Raw genomic sequence first — 23,134 nt, 5'->3', positions numbered from 1 at the left:
TGGGTTTTTTTTTGTATAAAATAGAAAAAAATATTTTCACAATTCATAGCTGAGCTTGCAGGAAAGAAACAGTCTCAAATACCAAAGACAAAAAAAAAAAAAACCAAAAAAAAAAAAACTAACAAACAAACAAACAAAAAGACAGAGCATGAAGCAAACAATAAGGCCTGAAACTAAGAGTTGGGGATAGGGAGACCCAGTGACAGTAAAAGGCTTGTTCCAAAATTCAAGCAAGACAGGGAATAAGAAGTAGTACTAATGGATAGCTGCTTCTGGGACCTCTACATAATCTGGAATCTTTGAAAGGAGACTCCAGAGGAAAATTCACTCAACCTCACAGAGATATAAGCAAAAGTTTATCTTCTTCTACCCTCTGGACAGGGAAAAACGTCTTCTGTAAGAAAACTTAGGTCTGACTTTACTCAGTTTTGTAGTTTGACTTCACACTACCCATTCCCAATTCTCAACTCTAACATGAAATTTGTCCCATGCCAATGATAACACAGAGTCCCTTTGTAGAAGCAAACTCATCTCCCTGGTCATGTAAGATTCTTTAGAGGGGGGAAATTCCTGCTTCAAAGGAGCCTAAAAACTCAGGGGGATCCCATCCACCATGAGTGAGAGTCAGAGGAACATAACTAACACACACCAGGATCAGACTTCTAGGACTTCAAGCTATTGAACAAAATATTGGAGAAGGCATAAAAATATGCTCAAAAGTTTTAAAGATATTAAATAAAAAATTGAAAAGAATGAGATGTAGGGGGAAAAAAACCCACGGAAATCTGAAGACGAACCAAATAGAACTTCTGGAAAGAAGGTAAAAGTAGTAAAGAAAATGAAAAACAATGAATGTATCAAAAAACAGGTACAGCTGAAGAGGAATGAATATACTAAAAGCACAGAGCACAGTACAGAGAGATAAACATATGGAAACTATGATAAGAAAGATTAATAAAAATTTGGACTAGGAGATCCAACAAGCATATTATAAAAGTTGAGGGAAACAGTAGAGCAAATTTAAAGGCAGTAATGTTCAAATAAATAACATCTGAAAATTTTTCCAGAACTATTAAAAGGCATGAATACTCTGAAAAACTGCAAACCAAAGCCCCCCTCAAACAATATACACATAATAGTCAAACTAAAAAGAGAAAAAGAAGATCTTAAAAGAAAAAAATGACAAAAGGTAGACTTAGAAAGAAGATCAATTAGAATGAGAACAGACTTCTCATTACTTTTAAAGTTATCAAAAGAAAATAACTGTCAACCTAGAATTCTATACTCAGCTAAACTAATACAGAAGAATAAGGGTAAAGTAAATCCATTTTAGGCAAAGATTGAGAAAATTAACTCACAAGTCAAAGAAAGGTAGTAGTTTCAAGAAAGGAAATTAAACTTCAAAGGAAGAAATAGAACACAAAAAGCAATGTTGAAAAATTCTGTAAACATATAAGTGAATATAAATAAGCATTGACTGAAAGAATAAGAACAAGAGTAGTGATTTATTTATTTATTTTTGCATGAAAGTAGTGATTTATTTTTAAGGCTATAAAAAATCAATGTGGATCTAAAATAGTACACAACCTTATGAAAGATTGGTGTGTGTGTGTGTGTGTGTGTGTGTGTGTGTATGGGGGGGAGGGAGAGAATAAGAAAGGACACTCACTAGTAAGCAGGATGTTGTGCTCAATATTCAAATATTCCTAGGACAACATACTGTTTAGAAGAAGGGCTGGAAATACTAACAATAGATTTTGTTAAATATGCATATTACAAATTTAACTACTAAAAGAATAGAGAATATATAACTTCTGAACCAATAAATAGTGGGGGTAGAAAGTGCATAAAGAAAACAAACATATATAAATAAAAGGAAGGAAAGAATTAACATAAAAGAATCATGACAAGTAGAAAGTACAAAATACAAAATAAATTAGAAATGATAAATATAAATGTGCCAGTAATTCAAACAAAAACAAATGGATTAAACTTATCAGTTAATAGAAAGATACTCTCAGACTGAATTTTTTAAATTAGGCTATATGATGTTTATTAGAGACAGAAGAAAAGGACTAAGAAAAGATATATAATACTTCTGTTTCCAGCCTTCATAGAATAACCGAGACTGAATGTATCTCCTACTGTTAACAACTGGAAAACTAGGAAGGAAGGAAGGAAGGAAGGAAGGAAGGAAGGAAGGAAGGAAGGAAGGAAGGAAGGATGGAAGGAAGGAAGGAATGATTCCAAATATAGGACAACAGGCAGCACAGGGCTGTGATCTCTGAGAGAAAGAAAACAAACAAGATGAGCCCTACAATCATTCCAGCTTTCTATCAGGAGACAATTTTCCAGTCTTCAGTTCAGGGAAAGAAATTTCAATCAAAGCACCATTGATATGCTGATATGAGGAGACAGAAATAAGCATGTGAAATGTGTGGGGTATAATTTCAGAAATGAAGTGTCTACACACACAAAAAGACATCCAGAAATTTCCCCAGGAGTTTCCTTGAGTCTGATACTGAACACTCAGCCATGAATATATAGAGTCAAACTCTAGAAGGCTGGGAAAGAACCCCCAGAGAGCTCTAAAGTAAACAAAACCACAGCTGATACACAGCTGGGAAAATGTGTTTGAACCTGCTGAAATGAAGAGTCCTTAATGAACACCCTGGTTGGGCACTTAATAGAGAACACAGAAGGGTCACACCATAGTGGTAGGGTTATACTAGTCTTAGAGAAAAAGCTAATTTAAACCTGCCCCATCAAAGCTTAAAGATAATCTCGAAAGTATCGGTTGATCTGCAAGCAATTTAACATCCTGCCAGGAAAAATATAACACTCTTAAAAGGAAAACGACAAAGTCTAACATTCAACAAAGTAAAATTCACAATGTCCAGCACCCAATTTAAAAAATACCAGACACGTGAAGTTGCAGAAATGTAACCTACAGCAGGATACAAATCAGTCAATGTAAATAGATTAAAAATTGACAAAGGTCATGGTATTAACAAGGGCTTTAAAACAGCTATCATCCATGATACAAGAGATAGTAATATGGTCTGAATTAACCCAATGTCATAAACAACTAGACAAATGGACAAAATATAGGAAGAAAAACTTGTTTACACACAATGGATAGGTAGCAGAGAACTATGATCTCTAAGGGAAAGAAAACAAACAAGGTGAACCCTATCGTTGCCATAGCATCTTGCTTAGGTGCAAATTCTGGATGATGAAGGAAAAGGAACCAAAACACAGTCTAATTATATCAATGAGTTTGAAAGATAAATATCAGAATTCAGGGAAGCCAAGGTGTCTAGAATTTGTGGAGCAGATCACCAGAGAAAAGGGAGCTATGCAGAGATGGAGTTCCAGAAATCTGCACATACATGAGTGAAACTCATGAATGAAGCCAGGAAAAGAACTTCCTAGAAAAGAACAATTATCAGGAAAACTGTGAGCTAGGCAATTCCCACATCTGACATAGGGCCAGAATGCATTCAAAATCTCATCATCGAGAGTGGAGACACTTTGATGTCACTGACTATACAAGGCATTCAACAGAAAAGTAGGAACTCAATAGAGAACCCACGAAAATCACATCTTAGTAGAGGGTAAAGGTTATCCCTATTCTAGAGCTATCCTAAGGAGTTTATAAATAATCCTCAAAAAAATAAAGTGAATGTCAAGTAACTTAGTTTGGCAAGATAAATCCAATACTTTTAAAATCCAGTTCTCAACAATGTAAAATTAACAACATCCAGAATACAATCATAACTCACTAAGTGGGGCCAGAAGTAGGAAGATGAGATCCATAATCAAGAGAAAAGTCAGTCAACACAGAATCAAATGTGTCAGACATAATGAAATTAGCAAACAAGGACATTAAAACAAATACAAAAATGCACTAAATAGGCATTTAAGGACTTAAAGGGAAAAAAAGAAGAAGTAAAATACATTCAAAAGAACCAAATGGACTACCTGAAGATGAAAATACAATCTCTGAAATAAAAACTTCACTGAATGGAATTAACAGCATCTCAGATATGTCAGAAGATCACTAAATGTGAAGACACAAAAAATGGCAACTATACAAAGTGAGGCAAAAAGATAAGAAGATCGGGGAAAAATGTATAGATTATTAATGATCTGTTGAGCAATATCAAGTATCTAATGTACTTTCAATTCGAGTTCCAGGAAAATATGAGAAAGAGTAAGAAACAAAAAATATCTTAAGAAATAATGGTCAAATATTTTCTAAATTCGATGAAACTTATAATGAAATATTATAAACATAAGGAAAACAACATTAATTTCAACTGTGGAACATTCTATTGCTGAAAGCCAGGGGTAAAGAGAAAAAAAAAATTAACCAGCTGAACTTGATTTCAGATTTCTGTCTAGAAACTACACAAGGCAGAATATAAGGAAAAAGAAAAAGAGCAAGAGGCAAACCAAGAAACAGACTTTTACCTATAGAGAACAAACTGATAGTTACAAGAAGGAAGTTCAGTGGGGATAGGTAACAGGGATTAAGGAGTTCACCTGTGATGAGCACCAGGTGTTGTACAGAATTGTTGAATCACTTTATTGTACACCTTAAACTAATATTACACTGTATGTTAACCTACTGGAATTTAAATTAAAACTTTAAGAAAAAAGAAACAACTTTGCCAAAGTGCTCAAAAAAACAAACCACAACAGCAAAAACAATTCCTACCAACTTGTAATTCTCTACTCAGCAAATACATTCTTCAGGAATGAAGGTGAAATAAACACTTTTTAACACAAATAAGACCTGAGTTGATGCCAACAGAACTGCAAGAAATGTTTAAAAGAAATTCTTCTAGCAAAAAGAAAATGAGAGTCAATGAAGACTTGGATCCACTCAAAGGAATGAAGAGAAAAAAAAAAAGTAAATATGTGGATGAATAAAAAAGCCTTTCATTCACCTCACATTTTAATTTATTTAAAGTGAAATGATGAGTTTAAAGTGAAAATAATAATAATGCACTATGGGGAACACAATATATGAAGAAGTAAAATGTAAGAACATTAGGATAAATGATAGGACATAGGAAATAAAAGTGTACTATGAAGTAATATATTATTTGAAGGTAGACTATGACAATTAAGAGACGCATGGTATATACTGTAGAAAAAGAAGTTTAAAAAAAAGATGTATGGCTTATATGACCATAATTAAGATAGAATATAATATTTAAAACTCACTATAAAAGAAGGCAGGCAAGGTGGCACAGGCACAAAGCATCCTGGAACACTCCAGGCCCACACCAGCATTGGCTCCAGCAACTTGCCAAGGTGCCCCACCCGTGGAATGCCCCAACTTGCACCCATATCAATTTCAGCCATCATACCATAATGCCTTCTATATAGAAAGACACCTCCCCCCACCGCCCCGACTTGTACCCATTTCAGCATTTCAGCTTCAGCTGTCCTGCTAGAGTGCCCTCTGTACAAGGAGTCCCAGGACCACTTAAGCTTCCACTCACTTCAGCTTCAACTGTCCAACCAAGATGCCCTCTGTGCAGAGAATCCCAGGACTGCCCAAAACCACGTTCACTTTAGCTCCAGTCATCCCACCAGGGCAGCCCCAGCACTGAGTGTCCCAGATCCCCCAGCCCATCCAGCCACAGCTTGAGCCAGCCAGTGAAATTCACCAGACACACCCAGCCTACAAAGGGAAAGATCATACACAAGAAAGTTACTTCAAGTTTAGGAAAAGTAGTTGTTTTGCCTAATTCATAGAAATAAACATAGAAAGTCAAGGGAAATTAAGACAGAGGAAATATGCTCCAAATAAAAGGAAACATACAAAGCCTTAGAAAAAAAACTAAATGAAGTGGAAATATCCAACCTACCTGACAAAAATATCAAAGTAATGATAATAAACATGCTCATTACACTGGAGGGAAGACTGGATGAACTCAGAACTTCAGCAAAGAGATAGAAAATATTAAAAAAGAACCAATTAGAGTTGAAAAATATAATTACCAAAATGAAAAAATACACTAGATGGAATCAACAATAGATTAGAAGACAGAGAAGAATGAATCAGCAATGTGGAAAACAGGGTAATAGAAAGTACCCAAGCTATACAACAAAAAGAAAAAGGAATTTTAAAAATGAGCATAGGTTAAAGGATCTCTTAGTCAACATCCAGTGAAAAAATATTCCCATTATAGGGGTTCCAAAGGGAGAAGAGGGAGAAAAGGATAGAAAGCTTATTGGAAGAAGTAATATCTAAAAACTTCCCTAACCTTAGGAAGGAAACAGACATCCAGGTTCAGGAAACACAGAAAGTTCCAAATGAGATGAACCCAAAGAGTTCCACATCATGACTTAGTTAAAATGTCAAAGATTAAAGATAAAGAGACTTTTATTTATTTTTATTTATTTGAAAGAAAGAGAGTGCATGCAAGAGCAGGGGAGGGGAGGAGAGAGAGAGAAGGAAAGAGAGAGAAAGAAAGAAAGAGAGAGAAATAGAGAAAGAGACTATCTTAAGCAGGCTCCATGCTCAGCATGGTGCCCAAAATAGAGCTCAGTCCTACAACCCTGGGATCATGACCTGAACCAAAATGAAGATTCAGACACTCAACCAATTGAGCCACTCAGGCACCCTAAAGAGAATTTTTAAAACAGTAACAGAGAAGAAACTAGTTACATACAAGGCAAACCCCATAAAGCTACCAGCTGATTTTCAGCAGAAACTTTGCAGGCCAGAAGAGAGTGGCATGGTATATTCAAAGTCCTGAAAAGAAAAAACCTACAACCAAGAATACTCTACTCAGCAAGGTTATCATTCAGAATTGAAGGAGAGATAAAGAATTTCTGAAACAAATGAAAGTTAAAGTAGTTCACCACCACTAAACCAGCCTTACAAGAAATGATAAAGGAACTTAATTTAAGTAGAAAATCCCACAATTACAAGAAAATTATAAAAGGAAAGAATTTCATGGGTAAAAGTAAATATACAGTAAAAGTAGTAGTCACTTACAAAGCTAGTATGAAAGTTAAAAGGGAAAAGTAGTAAAATCAATTATATCTTAAAAAGGTAGTCAGTGAAACTCACAAAATAAAAATATGTAAAACATGACAACATATTCATAAAATACGAATATGAAGGGAAGGAGGGAATAAAAATAAAGTTCTTTTAGAATGCATTAGAAGTTAAGTGACCATCAACTTAATATAGACTGCTACATACTTATGACGTTATATGTGAACCTAATGGAAACCACAAACCAAAAACCTATAATAGATACACAAAAAAAATAAAGAAAAGGAAAGTCAAGTATAACACCAATCACAGGGAAAGAGAGCAAGAGAAGAAACAGACAAGAACTACAAAACGACAATAAAACAATTAACTAATAAGTATATACCTATCAATAATTACTTTAAATCTAAATGGTCTGAATGCTCCAATGAAAAGACATAGGGTGATGGCATGGATAAACAAGACCTATCTACAGGATGCCTGTAAGATACTCAGTCCAAACCTAAAACACACATACAGACTGAAAGTGAAGGGATGGAAAAATAATATTCCATGAAAATGGAAGTGGAAAAAAAAAGCCAGGGAAGCCTTATTTATATCAGACAAAATAGACTATAAAACAAGGACTGTAATAAGAGACAAAGAAGTATATTATATAATGATTAAGGAATCAATCCAACAAGAGGATATAACGGTCATAAATATCTACGCACCAAACATTGGAACACCTAAATACATAAAACAAATATTAACAGATATAAAGATAGTGATTGACAGTAATACGATAATAGGAAGGAACTTGAACACCCCACTTATAGCAATGGATAGATCATCAAGAGAGAAAATTAATAGGGAAGCAGGGTCTTTGAATGACATATTAGACCAGATGAACTTAACAGTTATACATAGAACATTCCATCCAAAAACAAGAGAATACACATTCAAATGCACATGGAACATTCTCAAGGACAGATCATATGTTAGGCCACGAAAAAAAAATTCTCAATGAATTTGAGAAGACTGAAAACATATCAAGTATCTTTTCTGGCTACAATGGTAAGAAACCAGAAGTAACTACAAGAAAAAAAAAAAAACTAAATTAAAAAAACCCCAACCAAACAAAAACACAAACCCACAAAAAATGTGAGTGCTAAACAACATTCCACTAAATAACAAATGAGTCAACAACAACAACAAAAAAAATCAAAGAGATTTTAAAACACCTCAAGACAAATGAAAGTGAAAGCACAACAGTTCAAAATCTTCAGAACACAGGAAAATTAGTTTTAAGAGGAAAATTTACAGTAATGCAGGCCTACCTCAAGAAACAAGAATAATTTCATATAAACAACCTAACCTTTGATCTATAGGAACTAGGAAAAGAACAAACAAAGCCCCAAGTTACTAGAAGGAAGGAAATAATAAAGATCAAAACAGAAATGAATGAAATAGAAACTAAAAAACAATAAAAAGATCAATAAAACTAAGAGCTGGTATTTTGAAAAGCGTTTAGTCTGACTCTTCAAGAAAAAAAGGAGACCCAAGTAAATAACAAGACATGAAAGAGAGAAGTAACAACTGACACCACAGAAATACAAGGGATAATAAGTCTGTTATAAAATACTACATGTCAACAAATTGCACAAATTAGAAGAAATGTACAAATTCTTAGAAATATACAATTTCCAAAACTGAATCAGAAAGAAGTAGAAAATCTGAACAGAACTACTATTAACAAAACTGAATTGGTAATCAGAACACTCCAACAAAAAAAGTCCATGACCAATGGCTTCACAGGTGAATTCTACTGAACAATTAAAGAACAGTTAATACCTATTGTCATCAAACTATTTCAAAAAGTAGAAGAGGAAGGTAGGCTTCCAAATACATTTTACAAAGCCAGCATTACTCTCATATGAAACCAAAAGACACTACAAAAGTAAATAAATAAGTAAAACTAAGGGCCAATATCCTGATAAATACAGATACAAAAATCTTCAACAAAATATTACCAAAACACATTCAACAATGCGTTAAAGGCTCCTTCACAACAATCAATTATGACGTACTCTGGGGACACCAGGATGGTTCAAGATTCATAAATCAATCAATGTGACACACCACATTAAAAAAATGAAAGAGAAAAACCATGTGATCATCTCAATAGATGTAGAAAAAGCATTTGACAAAGTTCAACATCCATTCATGATAAAACTCCCAATAAAGAGGGTCTACAGGTAACAAACCTCAACATAATAAAACCATATATGACAAACCCATAGCTAATATCATACTCAATGGTGAATAATTGAGAGCTTTTTCTCTAAGATAGGAAATAAGAAAAGATGTCCACTCTCACCACTTTTATTCAATGCAGTATTGGAAATCCTAGCTATTGCAATCAGATAAGGAAAAGAAATAAAAGGCTACCAAGTTGGTAAGGAAGAAGTAAAACTTTCACTATTTACAGAAGACATGATACTATACATACTGAAAACCCCCGGACTTCAAGCTGTATTGCAAAGCTATAATCATAAAGACAGTATGGTACTGTCACAAAAACAGACACTCAGATCAATGGAACAGAATAGAGAACCCAGAAATAGACCCACAGACATATGGCCAACTAATTTTTGACAAAGCAGGAAAGAACATCTAATGAATAAAGACAGTCTCTTCAGCAAGTGATGCTGGGAAAACTGGACAGCGACATGCAGAACAATGAACCTAGACCACCTTCTTACACCATACACAAAAATAAACTTAAAATGGATGAAAGACCTAAATGTAAGACAGGAAGCCATCAAAATCCTCGAGGAGAAAGCAGGCAAAACCTCTTTGACCTTAGCCACAGCAACTTCTTACCCAACATGTCTCTGGAGGCAAAGGAAACAAAAGCAAAAATGAACTACTGGGACCTCATCAAAATAAAAAGCTTCTGCACAGCGAAGGAAACATTCAGCAAAACTAAAAGGCCACCAATGGAATGGGAGAAGATATTTGCAAACGACATATCAGATAAAGGGTTAGTATCCAAAATCTATAAAGAACTTATGAAACGCAATGCCCCCAAAACAAATAATCCAGTGAAGAAATGGGCAAAAGACATGAACAAACACTTCTCCAAAGAAGACATCCAGATGGCCAACAAACACATGAAAAAATGCTCAATATCACTCATTACCAGGGAAATACAAATCAAAACCACAATGAGATACCGCCTCACACCAGTCAGAATGGCTAACATTAACGACTCAGGCAACAACAGATGTTGGGAGGATGTGGAGAAAGAGAATCTCTTTTGCACTGCTAGTGGTAATGCAAGCTGGGGCAGCCACTCTGGAAAACAGTATGGAGGTTCCTCAAAAAATTAAAAATAGAACTATCCTATGACCCAGAAATTGCACTACTAGGTATTTATCCAAGGGATACAGGTGTACTGTTTCGAAGGGACACATGTACCCCAATGTTTATAGCAGCACCATCAACAATAGCCAAAGTATGGAAAGAGCCCAAATGTCCATCAATGGATGAATGGATAAAGAAGATGTGGTATATATATACAACAGAGCATTACTCGGTAATCAAAAAGGAAGAAATCTTGCCATTTGCAACTACATGGATGGAATTGGAGGGTATTATGCTAAGTGAAATAAGCCAGTCAGAGAAAGACAAATATCATATGACTTCACTCATATGAGGACTTTAAGAGACAAAACAGATGAACATAAGGGAAGGGAAACAAAAATAATATAAAAACAAGGAGAGGGACAAAACATAAGAGACCCATAAATATGGAGAAAAAACTGAGGGTTATTGGCGGGGTTGTGGGAGGGGGGATGGGCTAAATGGGTAAGGGGGCACTAAGGAATCTACTCCTGAAATCATTGCTGTACTATATGTTACCTAATTTGGATGTAAAGTAAAAAAATAGGAAAAAGAAATAAAAAGGGGGAAAAAATGACAATTAAATGTTTTCTTTTCCAAAAGATATATATACATATATATATGTATATATATACATATGTATATATGTGTGTGTGTGTATATACATATATGTATACATATATGTATATATATGTATATATATACATATATGTATACATATATGTATATGTATATATATATATATATATATATATATATATATATATATATATATATATCTGATAAGGGGTTAATATCCCAAATATATAAAGAACTTATACAACTCAACAACAACAACAAAACCCACAAATAAACCAATTAAAAAATGGGCAGAATCTGAATAGAACTTTTTCCAAAAAAGACATATTGATGGCCAACAGACATGAAAATATGCACATCACTAAGCATCAGGGAAATACAAATCAAAACCATAAAGATATCACCTCACACCTGTCAGAATGGCTAAAATAAAAAAACCCATAAAACAATAAAACAACAGGGGCGCCTGGGTGGCTCAGTCGGTAAGCGTCCGACTTCAGCCTAGGTCATGATCTCACCATTCCAAGTTCAAGCCCCGCAGCGGGCTCTGTTCTGACAGCTCAGAGCCTAGAGCCTGTTTCAGATTCTGTGTCTCCCTCTCTCTCTCTGCCCCTTCCCCACTCACACTCTGTCTCTCTCAAAAATAAACATTAAAAAAATAAAAAATAAAAAAACAATAAAACAACAAGTGTTACTGAGGATGTGACGAAAAAGGAACCTTCATGCACTGTTGGTAGGAATTTAAATTGGTACAGCCACTGTGGGAAACAGTATGAAGTTTCTTCAAAAAAATTAAAAATAGAAATGCCAAATGATCCAGTAATTCAACTATTTGGTATTTACCCAAAGAAAAGAAAAACACTAATTTGGAAATACATATGCACCCTTACGTTTAGTACAGAATTATTCACAATAGACAAGATATGGAAGCAATCCACAAATTCATCAATAGATGAATGGATAAAGATGAATTGTAAGATTGGCTACAAAAAGCAAGATCCAACCATATGCTGTTTAAAGAAATATGTTTTAAACATAAAAACCTAGAAAAATTAGAAACAAAAGCATGGAAAGAGATATGCCATTCAAAAAAATAATCTTAAGAAGGCTAAAGTGGTTATATTAATATTTCATAAACTATACTACAGGATAGGAAACATTATAATGGGTAAAGGGATGAATTCACTAAGAAGTTATTACTTCTTAACCCTGGGGCACCTGAGTGGCTCAGTCAATTAAGCATCCAACTTCAGCTCAGGTCATGATCTCGTGGTTCACGAGTTTGAGTCCCGCATCAGGTTCTCTGCTGACAGCTCAGAGTCTAGAGCCTGCTTCGGATTCTGTGTCTCCTTCTCTCTCTCCACCCCTCCCTGCTCATACTCTGTGTCTTTCTCTCTCTCTCAAAAATTAAAAAAAAAAATTAAATATATACATATATATATACATATATATGAAGTAATAATAACCCTAAATCTATATATATCAAAAACATACCTTCAAATACATGAACATGATATAAATAAAAGAAGAAATACAAATGCACAAATACAGTTGGAGATGTCAATACTCTTCTCTAAATAAGTGGTAGAACAAGTAAATAGAGATTCAGTAGGACAAGAATTGAAAAACTTGACCCAATTGACAATTATAGAACATTTCATCATAAAGAAAAGAATGCACTTTCCTTTTAAGTGTACATGGAACATCCAGTAAGATGATTACATTGTACATAACAAAGCCTCAATTAATACAAAAGACTGAAAAATCAATAACTGGAAAGATATTTATTTAATCTCCAAATATTGAAAATTAAATGGTACAAAATAACATAAGAGTAATTAGAAAATTATATTCACATAAAATAAAATTAAAACATATCAACTGTATAAGGTAAAGATTCCACTTCTGGCATGGCAGTGTGGCAGAATCACTCCCTAGAGAAATTAGTGAAAATTATAAAAAACCAACTTTACCTTGTCTTTAAATAGGTTCTGGAAAGGGTCCTAAGGACATATAGTAGATGAAGTAACATTTTCAAGAAAACTAACTAAACTAGGAACAGTGAAAGTCTGCGGCATCTGAACTATGACCTATTCCCTCCTTACTCCCAGCTAAGCATAAAGGAAAACCCACTACAGATGGGATGCATCCAAGAACAGTGCTTCCTCTCCCCTCAGTACCTGGTCAGGAACTAAACTATCTTTCCAGGAGAGACAGGATATCAGCTTTTCTCATCCCATCTCAAGCTATTTGTTTAAAAGGCTAAGTTCCTGGCAAGTATTTCTAGGAAATGGGGGCTCCCTTCTTATGCCCATTCTTTACACACAGGCTCGCAGTTCTATCTTATTTGTGGCTTAGTAAGAATATTATGCCTCTGATTCTCCTTGACACAGGTTTTTCATAAATAGGGGGTTCCATACTTGCAGATGCATGACAATAAGGCCAGGGGCTACAGTCACACTTTCCACCATCCCTACCAAGTGCCTAGATCCTAAAGTAGGCATGCCACTCAAAGAGAAGTGCACCACTGTCTTCATACAAGCTTGAGAGCCATGGCTCAGAGATTGTGCCCGTGAAGAGAGGGAGGCCATAAAACAGGAAGTTCCTAAGTTCTTCCAAAGGGACTTCCTTCATTTGTTTTTAAAACTTTTTTTAAGTTTATTTATTCATTTTGAGAGGAGAGAGTGAGCAGGGTAGGGGCAGAGAGAGAGGGAGTCAGAGAACCCCAAGATGCAGGGCCCAAACTCACGAACCCTAAAGTCATGACCTGAGCTGAAATCAAGAGTTGAACGCTTAACTGACTGAGCCACCCACGTGCCCTGGGATTTCCTTCATTTTTAATAGACTGTGGGGAAGTTCAAGCCCAGGACAGTCTCAAGAATGAAGGGTCTGGTGAAAAGATTTGGAGGGTATGGCGAAAAGAAATACAGAACAGTGGTAAACTCTTTATAGATATAAAATAAACCATAGGTCAGCTACTTTACCAGAGAGAATCAAGGAACGAGGCTGCTAAGAAGAGCATTCTCAGGTCAGAAAAACTCAAATACTGAACTAAAAACCTATCCCTATAATGGAACCCAAATTTACTTGAATCAGTGTGTGAATCAATTTATGCTTGAGGGCGCTGTTGAAAACAATAAAACAAACAGCCAAGAATTTATGGAGCTTAACAGGTGAATGTAGTCTGGAAGCAAGATAATCAAAAAGGACTCACTAAAACCATAGTCATTCCAGGGTAACTGTGAACATACCTAAGGCTGCCCCTTTTGAGAAACATCAGAGGCTTCATATTGCAAGGAGAAGGGGAGGAACAGACTTCACTAAAATAATCTAACAAGTCACTAAAGATATAAACAAATAGCACTTTGGTTTCTGTTCTAGCATGCAAAGAGCTTGGAAATCATGACTCCCAACCTCACAAGATGAAACAAAGCTGAAAATCTGACAATAATAACTCTTCTTTGATCAATCAAAGAATTAAGAACATAGAACAAACCACTACTCCCCCAAATGCAGATAAAGGTAAGTACGGAGAATCACAGCTTACCAGGAACAGAAAGTGACACTGAAGCTAGCCACATGCAGTAACTGACTATTTATTGGGAGAGTGAGCATAGACTAGCTTGAGAGATAAAACCTCCTGGGGTCCCAGCTTTAGGGAAGCCCCCACATTTTCATTATTTTCATCTCTAAGAACCCAACAAATTTTCAGAGAAAAATTCTCACATGCTTTTGGCAAAGTGAGGAGAAAAATAGCCATTTTGAAATAATCCTAGAGCATCCTGTTCTCCTTGACAAAGGTCTGCCCTCAAGGGAGATGATTTCTTCAGAGCATAACCATGATTTGAACAGAGCCTAATCAATGTGGAGGAATGGAATACCTAACTCAGATACTCTTCAGCTTTCCCATATCACCTAAGAAAAATAAAAAGGATGGGGCACCTGGGTGGCTTAGTCAGTTAAGTGTCTGACTTTAGCTCAGGTCATGATCTCATAGTTTGTGAGTTCAAGCCCCACATAGGGTTCTATGCTGACAGCTCAGAGCCTAGAGCCTGCTTCGGATTCTGTGTCTCCCTCTCTCTCTGCCCTTCCCCAGCTCGTACTCTGATTCTCTCTCAAAAATAAATAAACATTAAAAAAAAGAAGAAAAGAAAAAAAGGCTGAGAAATATTTGTGAAGGTCACATCCCAGAGACACAAGCCCACTGAAAGACTATGACCTAATCATAGGATTATAGAATGCTTCTCCTCCACCCACAACTTACTACCACATCGACAAGCCTCCTGTGTAATAACAAGGGATTACAGTTGAAACAACTACAAGGTTCAGACTCTGTTTAAGAAGTCTCTAAGTGAACCCGAAGACAATAGAGAAAACAAAAAGAACAAGAGAAAAATTTAGCTTTGACATGTACAGTTACAATAAATGGTAATCACAACCTAACTCACAGATAAACATAAAACTTCACTCTTAAAGACCTATTTACCTCAGTAACTTTTACCCAATACAACATATTTGGTTTCAAAAAAAAGTTACAGGACATACTCAAAGGCAAAAAACATAGTCTGAGAAGACAAAGAAAGTAACAGAATAAGACTTGTATATGCAGAGATTTGGAAATTATTAGACAAGGAATATAAAATAACTACAATCAGTATTCTGTGGGCTCTAACGGAAAAACTGGACAACATACAAGAACAGATGGGTAATGTAAACAGAGAGGTGGAAACTCTTAAGAGCTTAAAAGGAAATGCTAGTAATCAAAAGCACTGTAACTAACAGAAATGAAGAAGGCCTTTGATGGGGTCACCATCAGACCGGAACCAGCTTATGAACAAACTGGTGAGCTTGAAAATCCAATACAAATTCCCAAACTGAAATTCAAAGAGAAAATATAAAGGAAAAAGAAGAAGAAAATCTTCAAAAATTGTAAGACAATTTGTTTTTAATTTTTTTTTGACATTTTATTTGTTTTTTTGAGAGACAGAGAGAGACAGAGTGTGAGTGGGGGCAGGGTAGAGAGAGAGGGAGGTAGACACAGAATCTGAAGCAGGCTCCAGGCTCTCAGCCGTCAGCGCAGAGCCTGATGCAGGGCTTGAACTCATGAATTGCAAGATCATGACCTGAGCCAAAGTCAGATGCCCAACTGACTGAACCACCCAGGGGCCCCCAAAAATTTTAAGGCAATTTAAAAAGGTATAATACACACATAATGAAACTATCAGAAATATAAGAGAGAAAGGAACAAAAGAAATATTTAAAGTAATAATAACAGGGGCGCCTGGGTGGCTCAGTTGGTTGGGCAACCGACTTCAGCTCAGGTCATGATCTCACAGTTCATGAGTTCGAGCCCCGCATCTGGCTCTGTGCTGACAGCTCAGAGCCTGGAGCCTACTTCAGATTCTGTGTCTCCCCATCTCTCTACCCCTCCCCTGCTCACACTCTGTGTCTGTCTCTCAATAATAAATAAATGTTAAAAAAAATAAATAACAAATTGCAAAAATTAATGACACCAAACCAACAATCCAGGAAACACAGAGAACACTAAGTGGCAAAAAGTCTACATGTAAGCATATAGTATTCACATTGCAGAAAATAAAATGCAAAGATAAAATCCTGAAGAAGCCAAAGGGAAAAACTCACATTACCTATAGTTGAACATGGATAAGAATTACAGGACTTCTCTTCAGAAACCATGCACACAAGCAGAGAATGGAGTAAAATATTTAAAGTATTGAAGGTCCTTTCTGCCTGTGGATGCCGCTGAGTAAGCATCGTGAAAAGTCTCCCCTCCCACCATTGTCATGTCTAAGTCAGAGTCTCCCAAAGAGCCTGAACAGCTGCGGAAGCTTTTCATTGGAGGTTTGAGCTTTGAAACAACCAATGAGAGTCTGAGGAGCCATTTTGAGCAATGGGGAAGGCTTACGGACTGTGTGGTAATGAGAGATCCAAACACCAAGCGCTCCAGAGGCTTTGGGTTTGTCACCTATGCTACTGTGGAAGAGGTGGATGCAGCCATGAATGCAAGGCCACACAAGGTGGATGGAAGAGTTGTGGAACCAAAGAGGGCTGTCTCGAGAGAAGATTCTCAAAGACCTGGTGCCCACTTAACTGTGAAAAAGATTTTTGTCGGTGGCATTAAAGAAGACACTGAAGAACATCATCTAAGAGATTATTTTGAACAGTATGGAAAAATTGAAGTGATTGAAATCATGACTGACCAAGGCAGTGGCAAAAAGAGAGGCTTTCCTTTTGTGACCTTTGACGACCATGACTCTGTAGACAAGATTGTCATTCAAAAATACCATACTGTGAATGGCCACAACTGTGAAGTAAGGAAAGCTTTATCTAAGCAAGAGATGGCTAGTGCTTCTTCCAGCCAAAGAGGTCGAAGTGGTTCTGGGAACTTCGGTGGTGGTCGTGGAGGTGGTTTTGGTGGGAATGACAACTTTGGCCGTGGAGAAACTTCAGTGGGCGAGGTGGCTTTGGAGGCAGTCGAGGTGGTGGTGGATATGGTGGCAAAGGGGATGGCTATAATGGATTTGGTAACGATGGAAGCAACTTTGGAGGTGGTGGAAGCTATAATGATTTTGGCAATTACAACAATCAATCTTCAAATTTTGGACCCATGAAAGGAGGAAATTTTGGAGGCAGAAGCTCTGGCCCCTATGGTGGTGGAGGCCAATACTTTGCCAAACCACAAAACCAAGGTGGCTATGGCGGTTCCAGCAGCAGCAGTAGCTATGGCAGTGGCAGAAGGTTTTAATTACTGCCAGGAAACAAAGCTTAGCAGGAGAGGAGAGCCAGAGAAGTGACAGGGAAGCTACAGGTTACAACAGATTTGTGAACTCAGCCAAGCACAGTGGTGGCAGGGCCTAGCTGCTACAAAGAAGACATGTTTTAGACAATACTCATGTGTATGGGCAAAAAACTTGAGGACTGTATTTGTGACTAATTGTATAACAGGTTAGTTTCTGTTCTGTGGAAAGTGTAAAGCATTCCAATAAAGGGTTTTAATGTAGATTTTTTTTTTTTTTGCACCCATGCTGTTGATTGCTAAATGTAATAGTCTGATCATGATGGTGAATAAATGTGTCTTTTAAAAAAAATAAAATAAAATAAAACAAAATAAAATAAATAAATAAATAAATAAATAAATAAATAAATAAATAATAAAGTATTGAAGGAAAAATCCCACCAACCTAGAATTCTATATCTGGAAAAGCTATTCTTTCAAAGTGAAGAAAAAATAGACCTTCTAAGGCAAACAAAACCAAAATGAATTTGTTGCTAGTAGATGTGCCTTAGAAGAAATGTCAAAAGAAAATTTTCACAGAGAAGGAAAAGGATATATGTTAGGAACTGAGATCTATGTCAATTAAGGAAGAGAAAACAGAAAAAGAATAAGCGAAAGTGAAATAAAATCATTTACTTTTCTTATTCTTAACTGACCTAGCAGATAACAGTTTGTTCAACATAATAGCAACAATATATTGGAAAATTATACCTTATGAATAAATAAAATGATTGACAGCAATGTTATAAAGAATAAGAGAAAAGATTTTCAAACACTCTATTTCAAGATACCTGCATTATCCCTACACTTGTAAAGTGTTGTTTAAAAGTGGACTTAGTTCTAAGTGTATATTAAAAATCTATGGTTACCACTTAAAAAAGTTTTTTAAAAAGAACTATATTGGAGTGCCTGGGTGACTCGGTTGGTTAAACAGCCAACTCTTGATCTCAGTTCAGGTCTTGGTGTCAAAGTCAAAATTTCAAGCCCTGCACTGGGCTCAGTGCTGGGTGTGAAGCCTACTTAAAAAAAAAGAAAAGAAAAAGAACTATATTGATATGCTAACAAGAGATAAAACAGAATCATATAAAATGCTCTATTAAAACCATAAAGGCTAACAAATGAGTGGAATACAAAAAAGAAACAAAGAATAGAACAATGAATAGAAAATAGTTACAAATATGGTAAATATTAATCCAACCATATCAATAATCACTTTAAATGCGAATGGACATATACACAATTAAAACACAAAATGTCAGAGGCACCTGGTTCGCTCAGTCAGTAAAGTGTCCAACTCTTGATTTCAGCTCAGGTCATGATCTCATGATCATGAGATTGAGCCTGCATTAGACTCCACTGCACTGGGCATGGAACCTGCCTAAGATTCTCTCTCTCCCTCTTCCTCTGCCCCTCCCCAACTTACGCTCTCACTCTCTCAAAAAAAATTTTTTTTAATGCAGAACATCAAGCCAACTATATATATATATATATTTATTTACAAGAAATTCACTTTAATATAAAGACACAAAAAAAAGATAACACTAATCAAAGGAAGGCTGGAAGAACTATATTAATTTCAGACAAAGCTGATTTCAGAGAAAGGAAACTTATCAGAGATAAAAAGGAGGCATTACAGAACTATAAAAATTTATCAAGGCCTAACAATCTGTGACTTCTGGGGAAAATAAAGGAGTAAGAAGACCCTAAGCACACCTTGTTCCATAGATACAACTAGGTAACACACACATCAGTGTAAATAACCCAGAAAATGACCCAAAGACTGGCATAATGGACTCTCCACAGCTAAATGCAGAGAAGAGGCCACAAGGAAGAGTGTAGGAAGGGCAGAGACATGATCGGAAGCTAAACGACCTGTGGGGCTCTCTGTTAGAGGGAGGAATGCCGTGAGTGCAGAGAGGAGAGAGGAATCGACTCTCACACTGGGGAGCCCATGCAGGAAAGACGAAGCCCATAACATTTGGCTCTGAAAACCAGAAGGGCCAAATTTTTCAAGTTCTTACAATCAGCAGGACTTAACCCTTGGAACTTTAAAAATCAGCAGGCTTGGATCTGGGAGAGCTGGAAGGGCAAAAAGAAACTGAGTCCCTGCCCTCAAAGACACAGCACAACAAATGGCCCAGCAGAAATACAGCACTGAAGCAGCAGTTTGAAAAACACCTGGGGTATATGGGAGATTGTTTACTAATCTAAGGACATGTGATGGAGATCTCTGGGAGACTTCTCCAGGAACAAAGGAGCTGGTGGGCACCATTTCCCTCCCCTGCCCCCAGCCTAGGCACACAGACATCTGTAGAAACCAGTGCTGCTAACGCCATACCATACTTCTGACTTGAGCAGTTCTGAAAATCCACCCCCTCAAAGCAAACCTTGCTACCACCACCCGCCCTGACCCCTGTTTCTCTGTGGTCCTGCCAACTTTGATATGCTCTTGGCCAGAGCCGATCCAAAGCAGTGCCACAAGCCTGATAGTGGGCAAGCATCCCTGACAGGGGCCACCACTACTCCCAAGTGACTCCTGCCTGGGAAAGAGGGAAAGATAACCAAACACACAACTCCAGCTGGGGCCCCAGCAACAGGCTGGGGACAGATACCTAGTCTGAGGGCAGGCCTTACCCACTAACAAAAGCTTCTCAGGGGACAAAATAGGGAAAGCACCCTGCAGTTTGGTGCTACTGCATCTCTATCAAACACCTAGTCTGACTCAACGTAAGTCCAAGATGGCCCCAATTGGCCCACTAACAACATATAGGGACTAACCCCTGTCCACAGTAAAGTGAGCCGTTGCAGACAATAGGACTGAAGGTAAAAGTGGTTCAGTCACAACAGCAGAGTACATGCAACACACATAAGAGACACCCCTGAAGCACCACGTTCTAGTGAACAGTGGACACTGCACTGTAGGGCACTACAGGACCTCTTCAAGAGCAGGAAACAAAACTGACTTTACTAACACATGGAAACATACACAATGAGGAGACAAGAAAATGTTCCAAATGGAAGAATAGGACAAAAATCACAGCAAAACACCTACACAAAACAGAGATAAGCAATATGCCTGATCAAGAATTTAAAATAATGGTCATAAAGATACTTACTGGACTTGAGAAAAAAGTGGAGGACCTCAGTAAGACCCTCAATAAAGAAACAAAAAACTTAAAAAAGAACCAGAGATGAAGAACTCAATAAATAAAACTTAAAATGTACTAGATGAAATAAATACTAGACTAGAGGAACCAGAAGAACAGATCAGTGACCTGGAGGACAGAGAAATGGAAAGCAATTAAGCTGAACAAGAAAGAGAAAAATAATAATAAAAAATGAAAATAGACTTAGGGAACTCAGTGACACCATCAAGAATAATAACATTCACATCGTAGGAATCCCAGAAGAGAAGAGAGATAGAAGAGAGGGCAAAAATTTTATTTGATTAAATAATAGTTAAAAAGTTCCCACATCTGGGGAAGGAAACAGAAATCCAGATCCAGGAGGCACAGAGAGCCTGCAACAAAATCAACCTAAGGAGTTCCACACCAAGACACATAATCATTAAAATGGCAGGAAGTAGTGATAAACAGAGAATTTTTAAAGCAACAAAAGAAAAGAAAATAGTTACATACAAGGAAGACTCCATAAAGCTATCTGATTCTTCAGCAGAAACTGCAGGCAGTGGCATGATATAATTGCTGAAAGGAAAAATCTTCAGCCAATAATACTCTATCCAGGAAGGAGAATAGAAGGATAAATAAAGAGTTTCCCAGAATAAGTTAAAGGAATTCATGACCAGTAAACCAGCTTTACAAAAAAATGTTAAAGAGGACTCTTTAGGGTAAAGGAAAGACCATAAGCAGGAGTAAGAAAAGTAGGAAGCACAAAAGGAGTGAAAATAAGTATACCTATACAAATCAGTCAGGGATTCACAAAATAAAAGGATTTTGAAGTATGACACCAAATATCTAAAACATTGCAGGGCAGAGGAGAAAAGAGTGGGTTCAAACATAAGTGACCATCAACTTAATGTAGACTGCTATAAACAGAAGATGGTATATACAAACCTATTGGTAACCATGAAACAAAAATGAGTAACAGATATGCAAAAAATAAAGACAAAGGAATCCAAGTATATCACTGAAGAAACTGAACAAACTGTGAGAAAAGAGAGCAAGAGAAGAAAGGAACAGAGAAGAATGGCATAAACAACCGTAAAACAAGTAATAAAATGGCAATAAGTACATACCTATCAATAATTACTCTGAATATGAATGAGCTAAACATTCCAATCAAGGGCAAAGGGTGACAGAATGGATAAAAAAAGTAAGACTCATCTATATGCTGCCTACAAGAGACTCATTTCAAATCCAAAGACACCTGCAAATTGAAAGGGAGGGGATGGAGAAACATTTATTATGCAAATGGAAGTGAAAAGAAAGCTAGGGTAGCGATATTTACATCAGAGAAAATAGATGTTAAAACAGACTATAACAAGAGGCAAAGAAGGACACTACATAATCAAAGGGAACAATCCAACAAAAAGATATAACAATTGTAAATATTATTGCACCCAATATGGAGCACTCAAACATATAAGGCAACACATAAAAAAACACAAAGGAAGTAATTGATAGTAAAACAGTAATAGTAGGGGACTTTAACACCCCACTTAAACCAATGGATAGGTCATCCAAACAGAAAATCAAAAAGGAAACAGTGACTTTGAATGACACACCGGCCCAGATAGACCTCACAGATATCTTCAGATTAATCCACACTAAAACAGTAGAATACACATTCCTTCAAATGCACATGGAACATTCTCCAGAATAGATGACATATGAGACCATGAAAGAAGTCTCAACAAATTCAAAAAGATTGAAGTCATACCATGCATGTTTTCTGACCACAACACTATGAAATTAAATATCAACCACAAGAAAAAAATCTGGAAAAAACACAAATACATGGAGTTTAAATAACATGCTACCAAAAAATGAATGGGTCAATCAAGGAATTAAAGAGGAAATAAAAAAATACATAGAGAAAAAGGAAAATGAAAAAAAAATGGTCCAAAATCTTTGGGATGTAGAAAGGTTGTTTTAAAAGGGAAGTTTACAGCAATACAGGCCTACCTGAAGAAGCAAGAAAAATCTCAAATAAACAAACTAACCTTACACATAAAGGAGCTAGAAAAAGAAGAAAAAACAAAATTCCCTAAACCAGAAGGAAGGAAATAAACATTAGTCAAGAAATACATGAAATAGAAACTAAAAAAACAATAGAACAATGAAACCTGGAACTGGTTCTTTGAAAGATCACCAAAACCAACTAACTGA

General features: G+C 36.4%; 1 protein-coding gene and 1 pseudogene across 8 annotated transcripts in view; one reads left to right on the top strand and one right to left on the bottom strand.

Moving 5' to 3' along the window:
* TSGA10 (testis specific 10) overlaps positions 1-23,134 on the bottom strand; it is a 158,292-nt gene that overhangs the window by 29,976 nt on the left and 105,182 nt on the right. The window lies entirely within an intron of this gene.
* On the top strand, positions 16,795-17,949 carry LOC122215955 (annotated as a pseudogene).

This window comes from Panthera leo, chromosome A3, assembly GCF_018350215.1.
Source record: "Panthera leo isolate Ple1 chromosome A3, P.leo_Ple1_pat1.1, whole genome shotgun sequence".
Classification (NCBI taxonomy): domain Eukaryota; kingdom Metazoa; phylum Chordata; class Mammalia; order Carnivora; family Felidae; genus Panthera; species Panthera leo.
This window is presented reverse-complemented; position numbering and strand designations above follow the sequence as displayed.